Below are 13,707 nucleotides of genomic sequence, written 5' to 3'. Positions count from 1 at the left end.
AAATCTTTAAGAGAATGTCTAGTTGTTACCCCTTTTGATATATCACCAATAATGTTGTCGAGGGGATGATCTCTTGAGGCTTTCCATTCTCTTGGAAGTTCATTATTTGCTCTAACTCCATTATCTTGATAATCCTCATTGCTTCCTTCATCTTTTTCTTTAGAGTCATTTCCATGAATATGTGTATCTTCTAGGGAATCTGAAATATCATCTAAAAGATCCTTCCTTGGAAGAATGGCATTAGACTCATCAAAGGAAACATGTATAGACTCTTCAATTGTCATGGTTCTTTTATTATATATTCTATAAGCTTTACTATGCAGAGAATATCCAAGAAAAATACCTTCATCTGACTTAGCATCAAATTTTCCTAAGTTATCTTTTCCATTATTCAATACAAAAACATTTACAACCAAAGATATGAAGATGTGAGATGTTTGGTTTTCTGCCATTGAACAATTCATATGGAGTTTTCTTTAAAATGGGTCTTATTAAAGCCTTATTTAAAATGTAGCATGTAGTGTTAACGGCTTCAGCCCAAAAGTATTTTGGAAGAGGAGTATCATTTAATAAAGTTCTAGCAATCTCTTCCAAAGATCTATTTTTCCTTTCAACAACACCATTTTGTTGAGGGGTTCTTGGTGCAGAAAAGTTATGCTCAATCCCATGCTTATCACAAAATAATTCAAATTCTTTATTTTCAAACTCACCCCCATGATCACTCCTAATAGATATAATCTTGAGATTTTTCTTATTTTGAATGATTTTTGCAAGTTTTCTAAATGCTTGAAATGCATCATTCTTATGAGTGATAAAAAGAGTCCATGTGTATCTAGAATAATCATCAACTATAACAAGAGCATAGTAACTTCCTCCAAAACTCATGATTCTGGAAGGACCAAACAAATCCATATGTAGTACTTGTAAAGGTTGCGTAGATGAAACTATGTTTTTAGATTTGAAAGAAACTCTAGTTTTTTTCCCTTTTGACATGCATCACATAGCCTATCTTTTCAAATCTTAGTTTTGGCAAACCAACAACTAAATCTTTTGATATTAATCTATTTAAGTGTTCCATGTTTATATGTGCAATCCGTTTATGCCACAACCATGGATCATCATCTTTACTAAGAAAACATTGATTATTATCTAGTTTTTGACTTAAGTCTATCATGTAAACATTGTTGACTCTAAAACCTATATGCTTTATATTCGTATCATGTTTATGTTCAATGACACACTTTTGAGAATCAAATGATACCAGATAGCCTTTGTCACATAATTGACTTACACTAAGCAGACTATGTTTAAGACCTTCAACAAGTAGAACATTTTCAATGGAGGTTGAAGAATTTGTACCTATTTTTCCAACTCCAAGAATTCTACCTTTGTTGTTGTCACCATAAGTTACATGTCCGCTTTTCTTGGGAGAGATATGTGTGAATTTTGATTCGTCTCCCGTCATATGTTTTGAGCATCCGCTATCTATGTACCACTTTTTCCTCAAGGGTTCCCACAAAATCAAGGTTGTAACTTAGGTACCCAAACTTTATTGGGTCCTTGTGTGTTAGTATGAATAACAGATCCTTTTGGGACATAAATCATTTTAATATTGTTACAATTTCTTCTAAAATAGCATGTAGATGTGCCATGCCCTTTTCTTCCACAGTAAAAACATGTGATAGAACTAGAATTATATTTTTGTGTGGAAGTAGAGAAGTTTTTATGAAAGTTTTGTTGTTTTTCAGATTTATATCCTAGTCCAGCCTTATTGGAGGCATGTCTTTGTTTTCCTAATATGACATCTAAATTATTTTTACTATAAGAAAATTTTGCAAGTGAGTTTTTCAACTCTTTAATTTCTTTTTCATACTTTTCACAACAACTACAAGAATCTGACATTTTCTTGTCAGAAATAGTAGAGATATGAACTTTTTCATTTGGTTTAGAAATTGAGATTTCATTTCTAAGATGATCTAGTTCTGTTTAATTTTGAAATTTCATTTTCTAAATTTGAGATTGTTTTCTTAGAAGATGAAACTAACGTTGCAAGTTTAATTGACTCTTTATGCAGATCAGCAAATGCATCTTGCAATTCATCAAAAGAAATAGATAGGTTATTTGAAGATGTTACCTCTTCATCACTTTCATAACTTTTAGCCATAAGGCAGAGGTTTATCTCTTCATTTTCTGAATCTTCAGAAGATTTCATATCGTTTTCATCCCATGTAATGTATGCTTTCTTCAATTTCTTTTCACTAATATTTTTCTTTTCAGACTTCTCCATCTTTTTCTTGAAGATGGGACAATCAACCCTCAGATGTCTAGATTGATTTCACTCAAAGCATTTTAGAGTAGAGGATGAAGTTTTTGTCCTTCTTTTAGATTTAAAGTTGGGTCGCTTTTGATTTCCTCTGACTCTCAGGAAGTTGTTGAACCTTTTTACAAAAAGACTAATATCTTCATCATTATCCAAGTCAATTGAATCTTCTTTATCATTGTCTTCTTGGATTGCAGATGAGGCTTTAAATGAGATTCCCTTCTTCTTCTTATCAGTTTCTTCATGCTGATTTAATCTCAATAATTCCATTTCATGCTCCTGCAATTTTCCAAATAACGTAGCAAGAGACATACTAGACAAATCTTGAGATCCTGTGATGGCTGTAACCTTTGGTTGCCATTCTCTATTAAGACATCTTAAAACTTTATTTACTAGATCTTCATTTTGAAAAGTTCTTCCTAGAGATGCAAGATGATTAACTATGTGTGTGAACCTCTTTTGCATGTCTTGTATACTTTTATTTACATTCATCCTAAATAGTTCATATTCATGAGTTAATGTGTTTATCCTAGATCTTTTAACATCTGTTGTGCCTTCATGTGTTACTTGTAGTGTATCCCACATATCCTTAGCACTTTTACAATTTGAAAGCCTAAAGTATTCATCTATTCCTAGGGCAGATGTAATAATATTTTTGGCCTTTAAATTATATTGTACTAATCTTCTTTCTTCCTCAGTCCAATCTGCTCTAGGTTTTTCTATTGTTGCACTTCCGGCCACTATAGAGGGAACATAAGGTCCATGTTCTATGGCTTCCCAAATATTTAAATCTATTGCCTCTATAAAAATTTGCATGCGGGTTTTCCAATAATGGTAACCCACTCCATTAAAGATGGGAGGTCTATTTATAGAATTTCCCTCGGGAAACAAGTAGTTTGATGATGCCATAATTCTTGAAGCTTCTAAACTTTATACAAGAATGAAGCTCTGATACCACTTGTTAGACAAGTGGCCTCAGATATCTTAAGAAGGGGGGGTTGAGTTAAGATATCACAAACTATTTCCCCAATTAAAATTTTATTTCACTTTCTATTCAAGTTATAAATTCCCTTAAAAATGAATTTCTTAAATATTGATTCAAATAGAGCAATTTGAATATGAATATAAAACAATAATAAATAAAGGAGTTTAAGGGAAGAGAGAATGCAAACTCAGATTTATACTGGTTCAGTCACACCCTTGTGCCTACGTCCAGTCCCCAAGCAACCCGCTTGAGAGTTCCACTATCTTGTAAAAGCCTATTACAAGATCTGAACCACACAAGGACAATCCTTCCTTTGTGTTTAGATTTCTTTACAACAAGAGACCCTCGGTCTCTTAATTCTTTTTTCTGAATAAAGAAGAAGTAATCTCTCTTGAAAGAGATAGATTGAACAATTTGAGCACTCAAATAATTCCTTATTGAATCACAAGTGTTTTGGCCAAGGAATTTTTAAGAGGATGAAACAATTTTGCTTTTTAAGAGGATAAGACCTTTTTGTTCTGAAAAACTCTTAGCAAATTCGTGTCTCAAGTCACATATATATAATCCTTTGATGGCCATTCAAGAACCAAATAAAAAGATGTGACTGATGAGAATATTTTCTGAAAATCTGCTCTGGTAATCGATTACAGTATTTGTGTAATCGATTACAAGCTTTAAAATTTGAATTAAAACGTTTAATAATTGCTGGTAATCGATTACCATATATGTGTAATCGATTACACAGTGCAAATTTTAAATTCAAATTTTAATAGCTGTTGTAAATCAGTTTTGGCCACTGGTAATTGATTACATCCTCTGGTAATCGATTACCAGAAAGTAAATCTCTTGAAAAAGATTTTTTAACTTAAATTTCTTGGCCAAACCTTTTGCTACTTCAATTGGAATTCCCTTCCTATTTAATATACTCTTTCTAAGACTCTAGAGATTGTCTTGATCCTCCATCTTGGATATCTTTGATTTCTTTGTCTTGAATAAAGCTTTGAGAAACATGTGATCCTTTGGCATCATCAAAACATTCAGCTTGATCCTTTGTCTACAAGCTGTGCTTGATCCTCAAGAGAAAACAACATTGGAGACTTAGCCTTCCATTAATCAGTAGAAAACGAAATTGAAGATTGAAGCAGAAAACGAAATTTTATTGCTACGTGAATAGTAAAAATTGGAATTGCAAAACCTAAAATTATTCTTTCTCCCTAAAACAAAAAGGACCCTAAGCTAAAACCTTGGTGCTGTTATATAGGTTCTCAGACCCCAAAGCATATAAATTTGTTTTAAGTCCAAGCCCAATTCCAAATTCAAGCCCAATTGCTTATAATTATCTTGAAATTAAATTAAAAACACAAAACTAGTCCAGTGGGTCCAAATGATAAAACTGCATAATTAATTGGAGAATTAAGGCTAATCAGTAATTAAAATGCTAACAAAAAGGGTTAAGAAATAGGAGAAAATGATGACACATCAGGGCATAAGGGAGATTCTTGCTTAATTCATCCAGGTCTACCACACGATATGGAGACATGTCCAACAGTGGAGGAGTTGCTACAACAGATGATGGATCATGGCCAGCTCGAGGTCAGCAACGAGAGCGGGGATGAGTGACATGTCTGCATGCAGTCCACGAACAAGGAGAGTCCCAAGAAGCCTAAGCATTTGGTGATACATTTTACCAGGGGTGCTGTTCCCGAAAAACACTAGGGCCCTATGATGTTGTCAGGTAGTAAACCTGTCCCCTTCCTCTATAAGAACAGCAAGGCAGTCCCATGGAGGTATGCTCCTCCAAGGCCAAGTGAGAGGAAGGATGATACCGCCAGTATTGACTCTCTTTTGGCAAAAGTAAGCAATATCATCGGACTGTGCAGTGTGACCCACATCGGTCACATCTTTGCGACGCCTGACTTGTTGGCACGACCCACAAACGACAAAGGAAAAGCAAAGGTGGTTGAAGAACCGACCAGCGAAGCAAGTCCTACCCCAGAGGAGGATGATGGAAGCTTGCTTGTGGAGCTTCTATGGAGGCTGGATCTTTGAGCTTCAATGAGGTCCTTTAATGGTGATTTTCCACCATGGAGATGCAGTGGAAGACAAAGGAGAAGAGGTGAGAGGAGGCGCCATCCACTAGGGAATAAGCCATGGAAGAAGGAGCTTCACCACCAAGATGAGCCTTGGATAAGAAGCTCGGAAGGATGCTTCAATGGAGGAAAAGAAAGAGGGAGAGAAAGAGAGAGGGGGGAGCACGAAATTGAAGGAAGAAAAAGGGAGAGAAGTTAAACTTTGAGTTGTGTCTCACAAGACTCTCATTCATCAAAGTTACAACAAGTGTTACACATGCTTCTATTTATAGACTAGGTAGCTTCCTTGAGAAGCTTTCTTAAGAAAACTTCCTTGAGAAGATTCTTTGAAAAAACTTCCTTGAGAAGCTAGAGCTTAGCTACACACACCCATCTAAAAACTAAGCTCACCTCCTTGAGAAGCTTCCTTGAGAAGCTAGAGCTTAGCTACACACACCCATCTAAAAACTAAGCTCACCTCCTTGACAAAATACATGAAAATACAAAAAAAAGTCCCTACTACAAAGACTACCCAAAATGCTCTCAAATACAAGGCTAAAACCCTATACTACAAGAATGGCCAAAATACAAGGCCCAAAAGAAGGAAAAACCTAATCTAATATTTACATAGATAAGCGGGCTCATAGTTAGCCCATGGGCCCGAAATCTACCCTAAGGCCCATGAGAACCCTAAGGTCTTCCCTTGGATCTCTGGCCCAATTTACTTGGAGTCTTCTATCCAATGCCCTTACGAGATAGGATTGCATCATTCCCTCCACCTTGGAAAGGATTTCACCTCAAATCCCGATGTTCTTCATACTCTGGGCTCCTTCCCTCGAGACCTGTAAAAAAAAAAAAACATATGTATTAGTGGTGTTTGGTATGTTGAAGTAAGGTAAGGTCTGAAAACCCATTTCCTGGGCATCTTCCCATGAAGGAACATGGTTCCTCACCAAGTCAATGAGTGGTGCTACAAGTATAGAAAAATATGGGACAAATCTTTTGTAAAAGTTTGTTATGTCATGGAAACCCCAAATTTTTCTTATACTTGGTGGAGTGGGTCACTCAGGAATGACCTTTATTCTTTTAGGGTCCATGGGAATCCCTTGATCACTATTTAAAAAATTAAGAAAAGTAATGCAAGAAAATGTACCTTTTTCTGTATTTTGGTGTTGATTATTCCTACAAAAAAGTACGACAAACCTAAGGTATCCCATATGAGCACCTAGGTTTGTATTAAAACCAAAAATAAGAACAAACCTACCTAATGAGTCCCTATGTACACAAATTATGGCGATGTTGGGTGCATGAGTGATTTTACAAAAGAGGGTTGCAACACTCAACACATTCATCATATCACTTATTTTAGGGATTTGGTGCCTAATAATACCCATTTTGGGCACCAACAAAGCACAAGGATTTAAGCTCTTACGAACCAAACCCTCATCCAACAACTTCTTTACTTGAGGAATAACCTCAAGCCCAAGAGGTGTGGCAATGCTAGCAAGTGTCTTTTTACAAAAGAGAAAATGTGGAGGTTGTCTAAGAGGAAAATTTTCTTTAATGTTTGTCTTTATTGTAAAATGAGTTTCCTTCTTAGCTAACCTCTTGGAGGAGACACTTACCTTCTTACACTTCTCTTTAACCACTAATGGTTGTCCTTCTTCTTGGGGGTAGATTTCTTCACTAGATTCTTCCCTTTTTGCTTCTTCACTTTCACTATAGGAAGGTGAAGTAGTAGCCTCATCTTGACTACTATAAATGTCTTGGCCCCTCATAATCATGGTTTTCGTGGTAGGGCATTGAGAAGTCATGTGTCCTCTTCCAAGACATTTAAAGCACTTTATAGAGCTAGTTTTCTCTTGCATACTAGCCTTAGGGGCTTGCTTTTCTATTGTATTCCCCTTACCATCTTTGGGCTTAGAAGGTGTCACCCCTAAGATGCCTTGACCTTGGTCTTTCTTTGGATAAGAGTGAGAGCCATAAGATTTTGAAGTAGACTTCTTTTTAAGTTGTTGCTCTACCCTTATTTCCCAAACTAAGTTAGCCTCTACATTGTCCTTCCCATGGAAGTATGAAAGGTTAATGTTAGCCTCTGAGGCTTTCTTTCCTTTTCTCTTCTATGGAAGTGAGGTCTAAGATGTGACCTATGCCTTCCTTTGTAATAGTCACGAAGTTCTTCAATTAGGCTCTTGCAAGAGTTATGACTACTATAGGAGGCATGTTTTTCTCTTTTCATTTCTTTCATTATTTTTCTTCTTTCTTCCTCTCTTATTTTGTTTCTTTCATCTTGACTTATTTCTTCCACTCTTTTTTTCCTTTTTCTTTTCTCTCTTGTTTTTCTTTCCATAACTTGAGGGAACTCAACTCATCAAAGATTTTAGATAAAGGGTCTTTATGACTAGTACCTTCGCCATTAACACTAAATGAATGATGACTCATGTTGGTTCCTAAGTTGTGGTTCTTTCTTGTTGGAGGTTTGAAAACAAAAGGTAAAGGAAACTATGGTTGAAACTAGCCAAAATAAACTCTAAAAGAGGTGTGAAAGATAAGGGATAAAACTAATTGGTAAAAGGAAAGCTATCTAGGCGGTTTGACAATGGAAGGTAAAGGAAATAAGCTATGAAAGTAAGCAAGAAATGTAAACTAGGTGAATCCTAAGAGTGTTTGGATGACCACATTCAAGGTTTCCAACAAAACACTCACTATCCTAAGGAAAAATTGCCTAAAATTATTACACACAAATGGAAGTTTGGTAACCTATTGGAGGCTCCAAACACACTTCCAATGAAAGGTCTTTTTGTTACAAAACTCGAAAGCAATGAAGGTAAGTAAATTGCAAATTGCAAAATTACAAAACGGTCCTCAATTTTGGTGGTTGTTCTCTCTTTGGTGATTCACTCAATTTGGAGTGCTTCTTAATCCAATAGCTCTTAAGGTGGTTGGCCCCTTTCTTCTTGACTCAAATTCTTCAAGGGATGGCACCAATCCTCCTTCCAATTCCCTATATGGCAACCCACAAACAAGGAAACAAAGAGACAAGCAATAACCAAAGACAAAAAAATGAAATGAAAGCTAAACCAATGGAGTTTTAACAAGACAATTTTTCAAGGATTACTTAACAATTAAAGCAATGAAAAGGACATAGAAGCAAGCTAGGACTCAAAGAGAAACTTAGAATGGCTCTAGAGTAGAGTAAAAAAAACTAAAAAAAAAGACTCAACAAACCTCTAGCTTTGGCACTTGTTTTCACAGTAATTTTCAATTGAAATTTCGGAACTAAGATTGGTATAACATAGGCACTAATTATAGAATAAATTTTGAGCCAAAACAACAAGCACACTTCCCTTTCACTCTTTTTTTTCCTGGATACTGATTTTTCTGCCAACTTGTGTGATTTTTAGTATTTTTCATTTTATCCAAATCACTTGGTTCTTTTTGTATAACATTTTCCAGATGTCTAGAAAATTCAGTAAAAATTTCAGCTCAAAATTCGAAGTAACCAATTCTCAGTAATTTTTACAAGTTTGTATGTCCAAGCTGCCAGCACCAGCGGTTTTTTTTTAAGCATGGTATATTGATTGCCTTGGGCTTACTTTCAACCTTCCTATGTATGTTGAACTCACTAGAATTGTTTACCACAGTTTTAGGGGTTCAATATTCACTTAGGATCAACATTTCAGCCAGCATTTCAATCACCAAGACTCAAATTCACAATAGACACAATCATAAGGAAACCTAAAAGTTCAAGAAAAGGTTCACAATCAAAGACTCTCTAAGAATTTTGCATGAACATGTTAAGGACTAATCAACATGAAAGATTTGACTCAAATCAAATAATAGGCTAAGAGAATTTCATACACTCATGAACAAATGAGTTAGACAAAGAAACAAGAAAATAAAATTCAGCACAACATAAGAAATCTTATGTGACTAGTTTCATGACTAGACATGACTTCTATGACAAAACTACAATAGGTGAACAAGTCACTCTAGATTTTTGAGGTTTTCTTATACTTTAATATTTTTGTAAGAATTTTATGGTTTAGGTTTCAGCCACAAAAAATAACAATACAAAACTCAAAGGAACCTAAACTCAACACAATTCATGGTTCAAGAACAAGAACAAGAAATTTGAACCATAGAAAATCAAATCTAGCTTCTATAGCAAGTTTAATCGGTGGAAACTCGAAAGAATCATGTTAACAAAATTTAGCACTAGACATGTGAAGAGATACATGCAGAAAAATGAAGAAACAATAATGGAAGAGAAGGTAAAGCAAAAAACTTAATGGAGGTTTAAGGAGCACCTACTTGAAGCTCTTATGCTCTAATTACCACTTGATGGAAGTTTGCTTGTGGGGATTCAAATGGAGGCTGGATCTTTGAGCTTCAATGAGGTCCTTTAATGGTGATTTTCCACCATGGAGATGCAGCAGAAGACAAAGGAGAAGAGGTGAGAGGAGGCGCCATCCACTAGGGAATAAGCCATGGAAGAAGGAGCTTCACCACCAAGATGAGCCTTGGATAAGAAGCTTGGAGAGGATGCTTCAATGGAGGAAAAGAAAGAGGGAGAGAAAGAGATAAGGGGGAGCACGAAATTGAAGGAAGAAAAAGGGAGAGAAGTTGAACTTTGAGTTGTGTCTCACAAGACTCTCATTCATCAAAGTTACAACAAGTGTTACACATGCTTCTATTTATAGACTAGGTAGCTTCCTTGAGAAGCTTTCCTGAGAAAACTTCCTTTAGAAAACTTCCTTGAGAAGCTAGAGCTTAGCTACACACACCCCTCTCATAACTAAGCTCACCTCCTTGAGAAGCTTCCTTAAGAAGATTCATAAAGAAGCTATAACTTAACTACACATACCTCTCTAATAGCTAAGCTCACCTCCTTGAGATGAGAAGCTAGAGCTTAGCTACACATCCCCTATAATAGCTAAGCTCACCCCCATGGAAAAATACATGAAAATACAAAAAAAAATCCCTACTACAAAGACTACTCAAAATGCCTCGAAATACAAGGCTAAAACCCTATTCAACTAGAATGGCCAAAATACAAGGCCCAAACGAAGGAAAAACCTATTCTAATATCTATAAAGATAAGCGGGCTCATACTTAGCCCATGGGCTCGAAATCTACCCTAAGGCTCATGAGAACCCTAGGGCCTTCCCTTGGATCTCTGGCCCAATCTACTTGGAGTCTTCTATCCAATGCCCTTGCGGGGTAGGATTGCATCAGAGGATATGGCGGTAGGGAGGTTCGCCGAAAGGAAGGAAGGCTTCGGTGGAAAAGAGGTATCATTGGAGGAGGTCAACGAGTTCCTCCGCATTATCCAAAAGAGTGAGTTCAAGATAATCGAACAGCTCAATAAGACCCCAGCTAGGGTCTCCTTGCTAGAATTGCTCATGAGCTTCGAGCCTCACCAGGCATTGTTGGTTAAAGTTTTGAATGAGGCCCAAGACATCTCCGTCAAAGGTTTCGAGGGGATCATCAACAACATCACCGCCAATAACTACCTTACCTTCATAGAAGAGGAGATCCCGGCTGAAGGGCAAGGGCATAATAGGGCTCTGCATGTCTCTGTTAAATGTATGGACCACATCATGGCCAAGGTCCTCATTGACAATGGCTCAAGCTTAAATGTGATGCCTAAAAGCACTTTAGAGAAGCTACCTTTCAACGCCTCTCACTTGAGGCCGAGCTCCATGGTGGTCCAGGCATTCGATGGCAGTCGCCACGAGGTAAGGGGGGAGATTGATATCCCAGTTTAGATAGGACCCCACACTTGTCAAGTTACCTTTCAAGTGATGGATATAAACCACGCCTACAGTTGCTTGTTAGGCCGACCATGGATACATGTTCGCAACCGGCTATTTCGATAAATAGGCGTCTGGTATCAAAATATGATTGTGGTTATGAACAGGTATTTAAACTATCTAGGCAAAAAGAAAGAAAATTACGCAAGAGAAATATTGTGTAAAAACAAGTATGCGCTTAGCTAAAATGATGCATCTTAAGTACAGAGGAGCATGCGCTTAGCTGATAACGACTCGCTTAGCGCTCACATTGCCACAGGGAATTCAGCTTGGCAGCGATGACTCAAGCTTAGCCAAAGTGTATTGTGGGCTTAGCGATCAGGCTGCAGCTTAGCCAAATTCAAATCGAATTGAAGTTGGCTTAGCCCAGCCTTGGCCAGCTTAGCGGACCAAATCAGCCTCAGATGCAAGGGTTGATTGCTAAGCGCTTGAGACTCTCGGCTTAGCACATGATCAAAGACGCGCTTAGCGCGAGGCGTGCGCTTAGCGTAAGGACTGCTTTTCAGCAAATATTTTCTAAGTTATTTTTCAGTCCCTTCCTCAACAAATTGAAACCCTTATATCTAACTTTCAAGGATAAGCTGATATACTCCAAAGTACAGATTAAAAAGCAAGTTCCACATAATATATGCATGAAAAACAAAAATAGCAGAAATTAAAACTGGAAGCACTTCTTTAACGTCATTAGCTTGACGCATAGCTTAATACCTTCAAGGTGGCATGAAAGTCACATAGAACACATCTTCCTTGAAGTTTCGCCTTTTAGCTAGAAATTCCATGAACTTCATATAGTCTGGAAGTACATTCCAAATCATTTCAAGAAAGACGTTCGTGATTAAAGAAAGAATGGCACTTAAGGTTTCCTCATGTTCTCCTTGCCTTCCTTTCTTGACAATTAGTTGATGAGGAAGGCTATTGCTTTGGAGAATATTTTCTTGTTGGTTTTTTATTGTTGAGTACTTTTCCCATTGTTGTTGTGCTTGTTCCTCATCTTTCTCCTCATCTTTTTCTCTTGACTCATGCTACTTTACAGGGCTTTTCTTTTGAGCTTCTGATGCAATCCTCCCTAGGAAGGGACCAGACACTAGAGCCATGAGCAAGAGGCTCCAAGAGGATTGGGCTAGAGCTGCTGAAGAAGGCCCTAGGGTTCTCATGAACCTCACGGTAGATTTTTGAGCCCATGGACCAAGGTTGGGTCCAAATATCTTTGTACATATTAGACTAGGATGTCATTATATTTGATCCTTGTATTTAGGGCTCCATAATGTAGGTAGGGTACCCTAGAAATATAGGATTTTTCAGCCCTTGTATTTTAGGGCACCTAGACTAGTTTTTGTATTAGGGGTAGTTTTGTAATTTCACATGCACTAAGTGAATATTTGATGTGTGTGTTGGGAAATAAAATTTAATTTAATTGGTAGAAGCCTAATCCAATTAAATTTTAGAGGGGGAGGTGACCATTTGCTTACTACACCCCATTGCCACATCATATAGTCACACTTTGTGCATGTCCTTCATGCTTTACATGCCTCATGACACCTAAGCACACTTAGTGGAGAATCTTGGAATTGATCTTGGATTAGTGGGCTGAACCATAACCAAAATTCACTAATCATAATTAGTGAAATTTTGGCTCCAAAGTTTGGCTCAACAAATTCAATTTCAAATTCAAGTGAAATTCAAATTTCACTCCAATTTTGTGTGACACTTAGGCTATAAATAGAGGTCATGTGTGTGCATTTTTTCAACTTTGATCATTTGAAAATTAAACTTTAGATTTCAGAGCTCTTTTAGAGCACAAAATTCCATGCTCTTCTCTTCCTCTCCCTTCATTCATCTCCTTCTTCCTCCAAGCTCTTATCCATGGCCTCCTATGGTGGTGAGCTTCTTCTAGACTCATCTTCTCCTTGAAGTGGCGTCTCCTCTCTCCCTTCCTTCTCCATTCCGCTGCCATTCCTCTTCCAAGAAGCAAAGGAATCCATTGATGAAGAAGATCCTAGGCCTACAAGCTCCTATGGAGCTTACATTAGCTTCAACCTCTACAAAGGATTTTTCTTGTCTTGACATAAATTGAGTTACTGCTTCTGCCAGCTCACCAACCTGGATTTCTACACTTTGGAGTGCTTGTTGAGTTGATTTAGTTGTTTCCATGAATTGCATCAATAGTTTATCCAGATTGGAACCTCTTTCTACTTCATTTTGATAGTAAGGTTGTAACTCTGGTCTCCCTTGAAAGTTTTCTATTGAGTAGCTCGTACCAAAATGAATTTCATGATTTTTCATTAAATTTTGATTAGCTTTTGAGCTAGCATGGTATGCCCTGAATTCTTCAAACACACTTTCAAGATTAAGAGTTCTTTCTTCTTCATATTGATTGTAAGGACTTAACTCCTTTTCCCATTCTTGATCGTGTGCCGTCAAGATATTCATTTTACCCTTTAAAAAGCTCCAAATCTCATGGAACTAAATCATTTGCAGAAGATTTGCTACGTATACAAAGCACTAACGAGAGCAGTA

Source organism: Glycine max, chromosome 8, assembly GCF_000004515.6.
Source record: "Glycine max cultivar Williams 82 chromosome 8, Glycine_max_v4.0, whole genome shotgun sequence".
Taxonomy (NCBI): domain Eukaryota; kingdom Viridiplantae; phylum Streptophyta; class Magnoliopsida; order Fabales; family Fabaceae; genus Glycine; species Glycine max.
The sequence above is the reverse complement of the archived record's forward strand: the minus strand, read 5'-3'. Positions refer to the sequence as shown.